Here is a 16,127-nt window from a genome sequence, read left to right as displayed (position 1 = left end):
TGACAGGTTGCCCCTGCAGCGTTGGGTCAAATGACAAAGTTACCCACGAGGATGAGTCCACCTTCATCTTAGCAGTTTGTTGTACCACAATATTGTTTTCTATGATCACGAGCACATTCAAGTTTCAGTGCTTTACATAACAACCTACAATACTCATCATTCATCCACATGATCTTCCACCAACCTGCCTCTCTCTCTCTCTCTCTCTGTCTCTCTCTTTGGCAGCCGCTCATTTGAACTTTTCAATTACCCGGTGTGAAGGGTCAGGGCTCAGACAGGAAGCGTCCTGATTGGTTCTCCTCAGATATCTCGGGGCGTGGTGTGACCAATCGCAGCTGCACAGGGCTTTCCCCGTTTCTCCGTGTGTCGAATCCGCAGCACTTTCCACTCACCTCTGCCGAGCGTTTTCCTTTCAGACGCATTAACGCTGCTTTTTAATCGGTTTTACTATCCGCACCGGGCTCTCCAGCTGGTCCTGTCCATCCCACAGCAGCTAACACAGGCTTCATTAAGATTTACCCCAAATACCTCACACTGCCCGGGACCTATTGGCCCCCATGTTGACTCCTGATGACCCCTCTCCACTTGACCCTCGCCTCACCCCGACATCGGACTGATATCTCTGAAACAACCTGCGGACATGGACACGGGTCGCTCTGTCGGCTCCTTGTAAGGCATCTCACATCTTCAGGAAAACCTTTGGAGACCTGTTTAGTCCTGACTCTGGGCCTGATGGTGATTTTGTACAGTCTGTGTATTTGCCTGTACCAGAGAATTGTCTCCAACCGAGTGAATAAACAATGGATGTTTCGCTCTTCACAAACACAAAACAGTCCTATTGCAGCTGCCCTATTCACTGAACTTAATTTTGAATAATTCTAATATCAAAATATTAGCCCGTCAAACCCTATTGGGAGGGTTTGACGAGCGATAATGTTTTTAATATCTTTTTAAATGTCAAGCACTTTGCGATGCACCTGTGTGTGAAAAGCGCTCTATAAATAAAGATTGATTGAGATTGATTGAATAGTTGAGTTTCACATTGATAATATCAAATCAAATTCACTTTATTTATCTGTTGCAGACGAAGTGCCAGTACGGGCCCAATAAAAACAGTACATCCACAACACAATCAACATGTGCAATAATAAATACATTAAGAACAATATAGTGCCTTTGATAGACCAAGGTCCACACAGTCATTCATTCAGCAGGCGGATGGAGGTAGGGAGAAAGTGGAGGTCGCCCTCTTTGTCCCCAGAGGAAGGGACCTGAACCTGGAGTGAGAGTGTGTGTGTGTATATGTGGAATCTTTCCTAACCTCTGCCTTTGCAGAATCAAGTCAGAGTCTTACATCTTGTTCATGTTGATTTGGCTCCTGTGATGAACAGAATGAAGCCAAGTTTCAGATTTACTTTATTGTCTCTGTGGTGAATCATGTCCTCTGCATTTGACCCATCCTTCAATGGGGCAGCCTGCAGTGCTTAGTCTCAGTAGGGCCCAGGCCCCTAGTCCAAAGCTTGAGCTGTTTGTGGTTTGGTTTGGTTTAGTCTACTGTTTATGTTTTGAGTGGATGTAAAATTCGGAGCAAATCAGCCCGACACCAGGAGAGGCAAAAGCTCTGGTCACTGAAAAGCCAAACTTTCCGTTAAAGGAATAGGCCACCGTTTTTACATACTGAGATATGTTCTTACCTGAGCTTTGACGAGTTCTTTAGGACCTGTCTGATCTTCCCCCGTGCCTTCAGTCATGTAAACACAGCGCAGACGGTGTTAGCATTTAGCCTCTCCCTCTCTCCTCTATAGCTCCAAAACAGGTCAAGATAGAAGCTACCAAGCTCGTCCACGTTTTCCCTATTTAAATATGGTTACGTGAAGTGTTCCACTACAAAGTATAATTACACAAAATTAAACAATGTGGATTTTCTAAGCGGATAAAAGGGGGGACTATATTGTAAGGCGTAATAATACCAGGAGTAGTTTGGCATCCGCACAGTAAAGTGAAGCGCGGATTTCGAACTACTCCTGGTATTATTACGCCTTACAATATAGTCCCCCCTTTTATCCGCTTAGAAAATCCACATTGTTTAATTTAGTGAATTATACTTTGTAGTGGAACACTTCACGTAACCATATTTAAATAGGGAAAACGTGGAAGAGCTTGGTAGCTTCTATCTTGACCTGTTTTGGAGCTATAGAGGAGAGAGGGAGAGGCTAAATGCTAACACCGTCTGCGCTGTGTTTACGTGACTGAAGGCACGGGGGAAGATCAGACCTAGGTCCTAAAGAACTCATCAAAGCTAAGGTAAGAACATATCTCAGTATGTAAAAACGGTGGACTATTCCTTTAAACAAAATCCTCTAAACCTTAGCAAATAGACAAATACAGTACATTCCACGTATTAGCATTTGCAACATTTGTGGCTAAAACAGGCAGTGAAAGAGCTCTGTGCCATTTATTGTGACAATGAAGTGCCAACTATGTGTGAACACAGTTAGCAATCAATCAATCAAACAGCGTAATCACAGAAATAGCAAATGCCTCAAGATTCAATTATATCTTTAGTTTGAAGGGACTTGTTTTCCGGGGTGTGCTTGGAGCGTGTGGGGCATCTGCTAAAGCACTTTTCTTCTTTACAGTTCGTCACAGTGTGCGTCCCAAATTGAATTAGCGTTGACAGCCTCCATTGCGGCCCCCGGTGCATGTGCCTGTGTGTACGTGTGTGTTCAACACCGCACTTGCCTGGCCGTCTCAATGCTGGTGTGGAAACCGAGTGAAATAGTGAGATTTGGACCTTCCCCCTGAAATCAATTAAGCCCGGGTTGGAGGGGCACATCCTGTACAGGGCGGCCCCAGACAGACAGCACCATCTGGGGCAGCAGGCGGCTCGACCCCTGGGTTAGGAACATGAAAGACCCGGGGCGTGGATGAGAGGAGTTGAGCGTACGGGACGGCGGTAAATCAAAATCTCCCGTTAGCCTCGGCGCTTCACCCCTGCGCCATAGGTCTGCCATTCGATACATCAGATACGCAGCATCACTTTCAATCAAACACATCCCAGTACTAGTCTTATATGGCCGAGGAGTGATTCCCTGTCAGGAGCAGGAAGCGAAACACACCCAAAACCATCTATCCCTCTGTCAGAGATCGTGCCAACGAGAAAGAGAATATCTCACATCTCAGCTTCTCAAAGACGTGATTTATGGAAGTACATTAAATAAATCTAGCGCTTCTCATATTAGCGTTTCCTCGTTGTTGCAGGACTCTTGTGCGGGGACAGTGGGATACGCTCTCGGTGCAGGTCTGTGAAGAGGTGTGATGGACGGCCCGGGTCAGAGAGGGGCATCCTGTTTGCTGATCATGAGCCAAGTGTTGACAGTGACGCCAAACCTCCCTCATCTCAGCCATGCGTCACTAGCTAAACAAAACAGGTACACTAGCGTTCCAGAAAGGGTCTACATGGGAACTGGAACAGGTTTGGGGAAGCTGATGAAGGCTTTGTTACTGTTTGCCAATGGCCTGAGTCCAGGTCTAGAGCAAAGCGTGATGTATTTGTGAATCCAGGATGTTGTGAATGATTGGCATTGGATAAGAGTCATCAAAGTGTTAAGAGGATATTCTTTTCTTCATGGTTCTCTCACTGCTGCTTTTTCCCAGGCCTCAGCTTGTGCAAGAGTGATATTCATGAACTTCTTTCACAGACCTCAAATGGTGTATATTGTTCTCTTAGCGCTTAACTTCTTTAATAACATACTATACATTTTATTGAAATGGATCTGGTAAATACAGAGGTGTGAGTCTCCTTAACACTCATTGTTTTCAGATACCCATAAATATATATTTCCAGTGAGGGGCACTGAGGAGTAGTAATAGTAATTCCCAGGACCGTTTTCGGCGCCTCACAGGCCTTTGCGTAATGTGAATGCATAGAGTTCGGGAAAATCCACAGTTACCATGGAGATCCGCCATGTTTGTAGCTCAAAACAGTATTAAAAGTGGTGAAAATAGCCGTGGAACAACTCCGTTAGCTGCTAAAATCTCCATTAGTTTATATTTGCTGCTAATCCCATGATGCTTAGCGATTTGTCATCACATTCCATATCCACTCATTCTCCCATGTACCGCGGCAGTGGCACAGATGGCAGGTCGAGGGTTCGAATCCCAGCTCCTGAAGATGCACACTGTCGTTGTGCACTTGGGCAAGACACTTCACCCTCCTTGCCTGGGCGGCACGGTAGCGCAGCGGTTCGTTCACAGCTAAAAGGTCAGGGTTCGATGCCCGCATGACCTTTCTGTGTGGAGTTTGCATGTTCTCCCCGTGTCTGCGTCGGTTTCCTCCAGGCACTCCGGTTTCCCCGACCACTAAAAACATGTACAATAGGCCAGGATGAATGATGTGTGTGAGTGAATGTGTGGTGGTGGTCAGAGCGACCGTTGGCGCAGACGTGTGCAGTCGCGAAAGCGCTTCTGTCAGTCTCCCCCAGGGGAAACTGAACCTTCTTCTTTCTTCTTCTTCTTCTTCTTCTTCTTCTTCTTCTTCTTCTTCTTCTTCTTCTCTCTTTTCTTCTCTCTTTTCTTCTTCTTCTCTCTTTCTTTCTTCTCTCTTTCTTTCTTCTCTCTTTCTTTCTTTCTTTCTTTCTTCTTCTCTCTTTCTTTCTTTCTTTCTTTCTTCTCTTTTTCTTCTTCTTCTCTCTTTCTTTCTTCTTCTCTCTTTCTTTCTTCTCTCTTTCTTTCTTCTCTCTTTCTTTCTTTCTTTCTTTCTTTCTTCTTCTCTCTTTCTTTCTTTCTTTCTTTCTTCTCTTTTTCTTCTTTCTTCTCTCTTTCTTCTTTCTTCTCTCTTTCTTTCTTTCTTTCCTCCCTCTTCTTCTTTCTCTTTCTGCTTCTTCTTTCTTCTCTCTTTTGTTCTTCTTCTTTCTTTCTCTTTCTTCTTCTTTCTTCTTCTTCCTTCTTCTTCTGTGTATATTGGTGTATGAATGAGAGTGTGAATGGGTGACTGGAACCATTTAAAGCAGTTTGTGACCATGTCTGTGAAAGGTGCTATACACATGAAGTCCTTCAAAAATAATGATTTTTGCTGTTTGTGTTTTTTTTTTTTTATCTTGAATTAGTCAAGGAGGGCCTATGACATTTTAGAATCTAATTTTCATTCGACATGTTTTTAGTGGAAATCACCCGTGGGATACCTCTGCAGGCACAGGGGGAACATGCTAACTTCACACAGAAAGGTCCCACCCATTCTTGGCCTTTTTCTTCTTCTCGCTTAAACAGTGGTAATCTTTGCAATAACGTTCCATAACAATTTAATTTCTTCTCTTTCATCCATGTCCATTATCCTAAAGCTGATGCCTGATGAGAATCACCATTGATCTAATTTATTTCTAAATATTACGATCTACCTTTTCCTCCAGGATTTCCTCTACATACAAATGATGAAAGGCACAAATGAAGATATACGGTTTTGTGGAAACTGTCCGAAGCTGTTCAGGTCATTAACACCTCGTGGAAGGCATGTAAGGTATGAGCGCAGATGGAAAACTCAGAGGTAACTCGGACACACTGGGACCAGGTGGGACGCCACATGGTAAAGCTGTTGTCCCGGACGATCGGAGCATGTTGAGGAGCACATGCCTCTGCCGCGACCTTTGACTTTCACCCTAAACACTGTCCCGGGCTCGGCGAGGGAGAGAGACGGAGAGGAAAGCGGGTCCTTGCTGCTGTCAACACTGCCTGATCTACCACTTTATGGGGACAGGAGACAGAGCAGGGGAGCGAGCGATAAACTAAACTCAGATTATTTAGATTGTGTTCTGTTCTGAATGAAGCTACAATCCTCTCAAACCTGAAAAAAAACATCATTGAAATTAACTTAAGTGCTCAAGTACCCCCAGGTCCCCATACCCCTGGTTAGGAAACACTGCTTTTTATGGGATTAGGATTTCCAATCAATCAAAATCGAACTGCAAAGCGATTTACAGTTGCTGTTCGCTAAAATAAAACACGATTCAGCTCACAGATTATGTTCCAATGATTTGCTACATCACTTTAAATGAACGGTTTCCTAAAATACAAATCGTGTTTGCTACATTCAGAGTGAGGTTTTGTGTCACGTATTATATTTTGTTGCAAATTATGAACTTAACCTCTCACCCCCACGCCTTAACCGAGTGCATTTTCTCCCGATTTGTTTTACCCAAAACTAAAAGCTTCTCGATGGAGCTTGAAGCCTATAGGCCAGTGAAGCGCCTCATTTGAAAGCTAAGACCTACTGAACTGATCTAAACTTTTTTTAATCTAATTTTCATCAATTTTTTTTGCTGAGTTTTTGCAGCTTTTAGGATCCTTTTTTTGTTGTTTTGTCGTTTTTTGGTCACTTTTTTGTTCGTTTTTTGTCACTTTTTTTGTCAATTTTGTGTAAATGTTTTGTAATTTTTTTTGTCACTTTTTTTAAAAAAAAAGTCATTTTTTATTTATTTGTTTTGTCACTTTTGTGTCCTTTTTTATTTTTTTGTCAGATTTGTTTAAATTTTTGTAAAAAAAAATTGTCACTTTTTTCATTTTTGACATTTTTTGTCATTTTTTCGTCATTTTTTTTTTTTTTGTCACATTTTTGTCACATTTTTGTCACTTTTTTTGTCAAGTTTCTGTCAAATTTCTGTCAGTTTTTTGTAACTTTTTTTTTTTTGTCAGATTTTTGTTATTTTTTTGTAATTTTGTGTCACTTTTCATCATATATTATATTTTTGGTCACTTTTTGTCAAATTTTTGTCACTTTTTTAGTATTTTGCCCAGTTTTCTGTCTTTTTTTTTTTCAATATTTTGTCACTTTTTAAATTTTAGACATTTTTTTGTCACTTTTTCATCAAATATTTTATTTTTTGTCAGATTTTTTTTGTGTTTGCGTTTTCATCCTCGTTTGCTTCTTGTTTGTGTCGCTATTTTGATGCTTTTTGTCAAGAGGCTTTTAGATTTGGCCAAACTGGAGAAAATGTACCCGTTCAGGGGAGATTCACTACAATACAATATGGGTCACTTTGCACACTGCGGCTGTAATTATGCGTTTAATCTAATATTACTGCCAGAGTAATTGATGTATGAGGTAATTATCGAGTGGTTTATGAACAGCCTTTGTGTCTTTGAGCATCACACTTTGCCCACACTTCCCGCTTCAGTCCCAGCTGTTTGCGGTGAGAAGAAGGTCACAGTTTGGTCCAGAAAAGGCAGAAATGAGATAAAGAAAAGGCAGTGAGTGCAGGAGCCTAATAACTGTTAAACTGCCCTTGTTTTTCGCATTACTCACTCGCTGTAATTGAATTTCACCGCAGCTGTTTCCACTCTTTACAGTCGCCGCATTCACGTCCATGAAGTGACCTGATAAATAACCCGCTCCATTGAGTTTGTAAAGAAAATAATGTCCGGCATAAAGCTGTGTGAGAGACTCCGACTGAGAGTGCAGGCTGCAGGGCATCGGTGTGAGGGGGGCAAAGGTGGAAGAAACTGAACCCCTTTACCCAAGCAGTAAAAATACTCTTTCAGGCATTTGTTCGTAGGGATGTTTTATGTATAAACTGTTTTTATACGATGCTGTGGTCAGAGGGTCAGGTCATGGCTGATGTTATTTGAGCAAAGTAAATGGGGGAGAAAAAAAAGCATATGTCTAAGAAGGCTGATATTATTTTGTATGCTTTATTGCGTTAGGGGAGACAGTGTTGCACGAGTGAGGCGAAGGTTCTAGGAAAAAATGTTGCTCTAGTCCAAAACAGAGGTGGGCCCGAAAAACATGATCAAGCCCGCGATGTATTGGCTAAAATCACCACCAGTGTTTACACCGATATAAAGAAAGGCACTGCTGCTATTTTATTTTAACCTCTTAAGCCCCGCCTTAACCCAGTGCATTTTCTCCAGTTCAGCATTCTATTTTCCACACACGTTTTTGTTGAATAAGCAGTAGATGTGCCTTTTAAGACTGAAATAATGATCAAAACAACCAATTAACATTAAATTCAAGCTCATCTATCATCCACCTGTATATTGTGTTTTACTCACACACGTACAAAAAGGCACTGGAATAAAGGCTGTCATCAAAAACGTCATTAAAAAAGCGCCGAAGCAACGGAAAAGTGATGAGAACAAGACAAAAAATGTCACAGAAACATGAAAAAGCAAATAAGGTTAAGGTTAAGGTAGACTTTATTAATCCCCGTAGGGAAATTCAGCTGAGCTGCCAGCGTGGGCCAGCGCTCGGGGACCCATCTCCATGATGTGCGGCCAGGCTGGTGGTCAGAAACACCTGGCTGGAGGATTCACCTGTTGTACATGTTTTTAGTGGTAGGGGAAACCGGAGGAAACCTACGCAGACACGGGGAGAACATGCAAACTCCACACAGAAAGGCCCCGGCCCTGGTGGGAATCAAACCCGGACCTTCTAGCTGTGAAGCACGAGCACTCACCACTGTACTACCGTGCCGCCCAAAAAATGACATAAACCTGCCGGAAAAGCAGCAATAACACAATAAAGAAGTTCAGATCAGTTCTGTAGGTCTTAGTATTTCAGATGGAAAGAAATGTTCCCTGGAACAGGCTCACGAATAGGGCTGGGTGCCATTAAATGGTACTTGGTACTGACCAAAAAGCTCCGGTAGGGGGTGAAAGACCCGCAGAGCCTGAAGTTACTGCTGTTGTTACTAAACTCCAGCTGCACCAAATGGACTTTTCGCTTTCGCTTTGTCAAACAGCGCAGTGTGTTTAGAAAAGTTTAGCTGAAGTAGTGGGAATTCTGCTCAAAAAATGAAGTTACAGGTGACGCTGCTGCTCCTGTTTTCTGTTGTGCCGTGTTTGAACTTTCTCCTGAACTTTTTATACACATTATTTGAATTAAATTAAAATGACATAGGTATCGAATAAAGCACCATTAAGGCACCAGTACCGAAAAGCAGGTATCGTTAAAGTAGAGGTATGGAAAAAAAACGATACCCAACCCTACTGAAAATGTTGAGAATCACTGCTTTAAAGTGATTCCCATTTAAAGGCATGTACAGAAAACCATAAGATTTGAGGAATGCTGTAAAAGAAACAAGCGTAAAAACTGCAACATGTCACAAAGAAGAGGAAGAACATCGTGAAAAGTACGTGTTATTTTTCAAGAGTGCCTCTTTCATCTCTGAATCAGCACAACCGGGAACTCGCTGTGTTTCCCGATGTGCAGAACGGAGAACAAGGCGAAACAACTTTTGCCAAAACAAAATGGAAAGCAGACGACCTGCATTCGCGCGGTAAAAATGGAAAACAGGAGATTTGGTGGTGGAGCAGCGCAGGCTAATCTAATGAGTTTCATCATATTTACAAGTCTTGCCCTCTCTCCCCCGTCTCTCTCCCCCGTCTCTCTCCCTCTCTGTCTTCCTCCTGATGCTATTCCTCCTGATTGGAAACAAATGACTCTCGGCTCATGTTTCCCAGCTCTTTACGGCCCGTCAATCACAGGGAGCAGTTTCCCCCCGCGTGTCATTACCGCAGTGGAATCAGCGCGGCTTCCATGTTATTCTGGCCGCCGCTTCGGAGAGCGTTTAGGTATTAGCCTGACACGTTGTCGGCTCAATGAACAACACAGGGGCGGCGGCGGTGGTGGCGGGCAGTGAGTGACAGCGAGGTGCGAGTGGACGTGCTGCTTTAAAGTGCATATGACACATTAGACACAGTTCTTGCTAAAAACATAGTTAACGGGATTAGATTTAAGATTTTGATAAAGATTGTACCCGGCTTTCTTTCGTTTGACCATTGTTGTGATGTTTATAGATTCACTTCCTTATTGGACATGGACAACAATTTCAAACTGTTGCCATGCCAACCATGTTAAAGGGGGGGTATTGTGCAAAATCGTCTTTTTCAAGCTTTCCATCATGTTATTATGTCATTCCCTCATTAAAAACATGCCTGAAGTGTTTCCTTGGCACATTCACATATTTTTGAGTAATCTGTAAACACTCTGATGGCGGCCATTTTAGGGATAGGTTTGCCTGAGTCCTCCCAGGAACGCCTCCACCCCCTGGAGACGCCTCCGAGCTTTCGTCACCAGCCGAGTAACCAACCACTGCTCCTCAGCAGAACCCCCTCCCCACTGATGCCACAGACAGCGTGTGGAGGGGGCGTGTCGGAAAGGGTCAGAGGTTCTTAAAGAGACATTCACTACAGCCATTTTGAGAGAGCAATTTTATACAAGGCAGTTATTCTTATTTACTGCATTTACAGACCAACAGAAGGTTTCGTCATCATTGTAGCGTGCTATAGACTGGTGCTATGTGACTGAAAAAAGCATAATACAATTAAATTAAAGGGACTATATGGAGTTTAAAAAATTTAAAATTAAGTATTTTCCTCCCCATACATGTTCAAGCAATGTCCTAATGTGTAGAATGAGCTCAGACCTGTTCACCACAACTGCCTCTAAAATCCTGCACTGTCACTCTGGGTCCGAAGTGCCGTCATGCACGAGCTTAAAATAGAACCTGCAGTTGCGCGTAAGACCTGAGGTGGCAGTAGTGAGTATAAAATGGCCAACTTGCATCTAGCCTCTTTAACCAAGTGCAATTCTCCAGTTCAGCTTTACCTAAATTTACAAAACTAATCGAAACAGAACATTTCCCCCCGCGTTGTTGGCACTTATTTTTTGTCACATTTTTGCCACATTTGCATCGATTTTTGTCACTTTTCTGTTGCTCTTTTGTGGCTTTTTTGTTGCATTTTCTTGCGTTTTCGTCACTTTTTCCCTACCTTTTTGTCACGCCTTCGTCTCATCTTTGTTGCATTTTTGATACTTTTTCATGAAGCTTTTAAATTTGGGTAAAGCCGAACTGCAGAAAATGCACTCGGTTAAGAGGTTAAAGCAGAACTAAGTAACTCAAGCCCCTAGAGGCCATAAGCGCCACTGCAGGAGTCGTAGCATGTTGCGTTTTTTTACTCATTTATTGTCCGTGAGAGTAAATACTACTCTGACAGAAAAGACAGAGGGACAGAGGGATATTGTACATCCAATTACACAATGGAGATCATTTTTTTCACTCAAACTTGGCTCTAAATACTGTTTAAGCGGCGCTAGCCCACAGTTAGCTTTGCCCGTTCGCCTGTTAGCTTCTTCTTCATGATTCCATTAGTGTGTATTGGTGGCTCTGGCCCGGAGGCAGGAAAGCAATCATCCCATTAACGCTTGTATTACCCCCAGAGGGACTTATTAAGGTAAACAAGTTACTCAGTTCTTCTTTAAAGCATGTTTTATGTTGAGCAACACATTGTACAACTATGGCAAGGGAGGTCACGATCAATTCAATTTTAATTCTTAATGACATTCACAGCAAAAGGGTATTTTTTTCTGACCGGCCTTGCGCTCTGAAGTTCTCAACGCATCAAAAAGCTTCATGTTAGAAAAAAAAGAGCTACAATATGTTTTACAAATCTGAACAATTGTGCTTATTTCAAGTGATTATCGTAGAGGTTTTTGAGGAAAAGACGCAAAATGTGTCTCATGGGGTCTCATGTTTGAAAAGCTCTTCTTTCATGGACAATTCCTGGACGACTGAGAGCCGACGGAAACAGAACCGAAGCGCTTCAACATGACTTCCCCTGTAACAGTATAACGGTCGTGTGTGGACTTTCCTCTGGAGCAGCAGGTGCAGGGTTCAGCTCGGCCTGGTATGAAAGCAATTAGTCTAATTGAAAGATCAGGCATTAGTGGGAGTTTAAAATGATTGTGGGCCATGGACAAACACAGAGATGACAGACAGTATCAGGTGACCAGGATCAGGATATTACGCCTGTTTTTTGGGACAAAGCCCGGGCTTGTTTGATATAAGGGGGCGCACCTGACCACTGCCCCGCACGAGAACCATCTCAATCTTACTGCTTCAATTAACTTCTTCCTGCTATTTCCTCGTCTCGGGCGCGTTAGCTCGCCGATGTCCCGCGCCGTGACAGCCTAATGACTGTTTGGTTATGAGCGATTTTGTGGAAGCGGCCCATTTCCCCCCGTGCTTTGGGGCCGAAACCGCGATTGGAGGACGGAGAGTACAGAGGAAGGGCACACACGAGACGCTGGTTTGAGCTGAACTGAAGCCATGAATTATCACGTCAGCGGCTGAGCGGGCGTGGACACTTTGGGGTTTAGGCCGAAAAACAGGGCTGAGAGCGGGGCGGCGGTGGAGTGGTGAGCTCCTGCTGGAACGTGTCCCACACATGGCACAGGATGTACACAGCGCTGAATAGATACGGCAAATGTGGCAAAGCTTCTGATAATTACACTGAAAATATCTGATTCGCCACGAAATCGAAATCCGCGCAGTAATCTTCACTTTACTGCGCAGTAATCTTCACTTTACTGCGCAGTAATCTTCACTTTACTGTGCGGATGCCAAATTACTCCTGGTATTATTACGCCTTACAATATAGTCCCCCCTTTTATCCGCTTAGAAAATCCACATTGTTTAATTTTGTGTAATTATACTTTGTAGTGTAACACTTCACCTAACCATATTTAAATAGGGAAAACGTGGAAGAGCTTGGTAGCTTCTATCTTGACCTGTTTTGGACATAGACTGTAAAAAAAAATGGACGTCTTATGCTCACTCCTCCCCGTTTACCAGATTGACCACGGCCGTGGGGCAATTCATGGCGGATTTACAGGCTCCCCCTCCCCAGCTCTGACGAAGCATGTTCCTAAAAAGGACATACGGGCGGGATTTTCACCGTAGACTCGGCCCTTGCGTGACGTGTAGCTCGCGCTGCTCCAATGCTAACAGTCCGAGCCTCATTAAGTTCGAGATTTCAAAAATTCATATTACGAAAACCAGCCTGGTTTCATATATTGTTATTAACCCAGCGTTATCTCAGGAGGAATATCTAGCCTAGTCTAGTGTTGAAACAATTGAAACCAGGCTTTAAAGTAGTTTTTAACGTGTCTAAACTCCAGTGCTTTTCAATGGGGGCCTAGCGGCGATATGGAGGTACTGCAGCAACGGCGGAGCAATGGCGGCCCCCACGTTTGTGGTCAAAAAGCAGGGCAGCCAGCGGCCATTGGTTTTGGAGCTATAGTGAAGAGAGGGAGAGGCTAAATGCTAACGCCGTCTGCGCTGTGTTTACGTGACTGAAGGCACGGGTGAAGATCAGACAGGTCCTAAAGAACTCGTCAAAGCTAAGGTAAGAACATATCTCAGTATGTAAAAACGGTGGCCTATTCCTTTAAGGGTCAAGTGTTTAGGGTTAGGAACAGCAAATGCCATGGAAGTTGTCTTTCACTCACTCCGATCTTACACATCTTTTTAAAAATTAGAAGGTCTTGGCTTTCAAATGAGGTATCACACTGGTATATAGATACAGACGGCATCTCTGGAGTCACCCATATATGGTCATGTTTGATAACAGTTAATGGGTAAACAATTTGGAGAAAAATCTAAACTTTCTCTAATTATTCAAAAACAACTTTAACACATCCTTATATTATGAATATAGTTTTCTACTAAATAAAGATACAAAGACAAGGGTAGGAGCAAAGTGGTTCAACAGCCCATAAATACATAAATAATGGAGAATGCAAACATGATGCTTTATGTTAGCATCATGCTAATGCTAACACTAGCTAGTGCTAGATACGACTGCCGTTTTGTCGCTTCTACTGAACAATCTGCTGTGAATAAACATCCACATGGACCTGATTTACACTTGACTTTAAAGGCCACACTCTGCTCTGCCCAGTCCCGTCAGACCTTGGAAGCTAAGCAGGAAGGGCCTGGTCTGTATTTGGATGGGAGACCGTGTGGGAACACCAGGAAGCCTGGGCGAATGTAATGTGTGATTGAGTTGTTGGTGGTGGTCCGGAAACAACCAAGTTACTTCCTTTAATCTCCAAACCCCCACCTGAAACAAGCACATTTCCTCCAGTTTGGCTTGACCCAAATCTAAAAGCTTCTTGAAGAAATAAGGCGAAAACAAGGATGAAATTGCAACAAAAGAGCAACAGAAGAGAAACAGTATAAGTGACAAAAAAGTGACGATAATGTGATGAAAATGTGATGAAAATGTGACAAAAATGGAATGAAAAAGCAACAAAAATAGGACAAAAATGTGACGAAAATTTGACGAAAAATTGACAAAAAAATGTGACAAGAACGCAACAGAAAAGCCACAAAGGAGCAATAGAACAGTGACAAAATCGATTAAAATGTGGAAAAATGTGACAAAAAAGCAATGGAAAAAAAGATGACATGAGGAAAAAGATCTGTTTAGCTGAGTTTTGTAGGTCTTAGCTTTCAAATGCACCGTTTCACTGGCCTGTAGTCTTGGTTAAGGCGGGGGTTAAGAAGTTAAAACTGACCCTGGATCAACAGGCATAAAAACTTGGTCTCTTTTTTCCTCAGTAGTTTAAATCAAATATTGAATCAGGGAAGATTCAAAATCAAATAAAAGAATAAAACTAACCCCGCCTTGATTCTGTTAAAAGGTTTAATCGCTAAGACAATAATGAAACTTGTCCGACATGTTCCTCTGACTCCTCGTTGATCTCAACATTACGACGGCAAAGACCAGCTGCTCCTCCTGTTTTCTCCTGGTGTTGTTGTGAATCGGCCTGACCTTTCGCACTGGCCTTTCCTCTGTGTCTGATCGTCTGATTATTGTAATAACTGCGGCACATGGAAATGGACTCCTGCAGCTGCGGACCTCGCCAATCAAACTGATGAGCTCACGGTTCACGCACACCGGGTCAGCGCCGGACTGAACCGTGCAATCTGGGGGAAAGAAGACGGGGTTTGTCCAGTTCAGCTGCAGCCTCTGCTTTTTGTGCTTGTTTTTCAGGTTTACACTTTTTCACTGTGGAATGGGTACGATAAAGAGACTGAACGGAGCAAAACACTAGGATACTTTAATATACTGGTGAAGTATCATATTACGATTACATTCATAGACTCACAGGGCTCATAGGCTCACACTTGTGTTTTTGTGTGTGTTTGCCTGGAAATGAATATAAAAGTATTATAAAGAAAGTTAAAACCCTATTGTATCATTGAGCAGCATTCTGAAGGCTTATACTATTTTATAGAGGAAACATCATTTTGTTTTTGAGGACATTTTTGGTCTTGTACAGAAATATCATGGACCCAGTGACTGATATTAATGATTTTTTTTTTTTAATTGATATATTTTATTTTAAGCTATGACTTGTGAAAGTGTAATGCTGTTAATAGGAAAAACTGGCTCCTGCCCCCCCCGCTGGGTCCGATGACATTATCATGTTCTAGAACCTGCAACCCAGCAATACTGTACGGATGCATGTAATTTATTTTATTTTTTCCTGACAATCAAAGGGACTGTATACGGGGTTTAAAAATGTTAAAATTAAGTATTTTCCTCCCCCTACATGTTCCAGCCATGTCCTAATGTGTAGAATGAGCCCAGACCTGTTCATCACAACTGCCTCTAAAATCCTGCACTGTCACTCAGAAAGGTTCTTCTGTCATTTTGTGTTTTTTGTTTTGTTTTGTGTCGAAATTTCTGTCAAAATGTGCAAGTTCATTTTCTAAAATTCAAGATTCCGTTCACAGAGATCATTTTACACACAGCATTTACAATTGAGAAGATATTAACCTCTTAACTCCCGCCTGAACCCAGCACATTTTCTAGTTTGGCTTTACCCAAAGCTAAAAGCTTCTTGAAAAATATAGCGACAGAAACAAGGATGAAAAAGCAACAAAAAAAGCCCCAAAAAACTGACAAAAAACTGACAAAAATGCAATGACATAAAAAAGTGTTGAAAAAGCGATGGAACAGGATGTTTTTTTTCTCGAGTTTGGCTTTACCCAAATCTAAAAGCATCTTGGAAAAATAAAAAGCATCTAAATAGAGATGAAAATAAGGCAACGAAAACATGCTGGAAAAGCAACAATAGCAATTACAGAAGCAACACAAACACGATAAAAATGCTAAAAGAAAAATGTGAGAAAAACATGGCAACAAAACTCTTGTGGAGAAGCTTTTAGATTTGGGTAAAGCCGTACTGGATAAAATGTCGACAAAGCTGATCTAAATGGCTTTTTCCTCACGTGGGTGCTGTGTTGTGTTGTCACTTTTTCACTTTATTTTTCCATCTCATA

Source organism: Gobius niger (genome assembly GCF_951799975.1).
Source record: "Gobius niger genome assembly, chromosome: 5".
Classification (NCBI taxonomy): domain Eukaryota; kingdom Metazoa; phylum Chordata; class Actinopteri; order Gobiiformes; family Gobiidae; genus Gobius; species Gobius niger.
The sequence above is the reverse complement of the archived record's forward strand: the minus strand, read 5'-3'. Positions refer to the sequence as shown.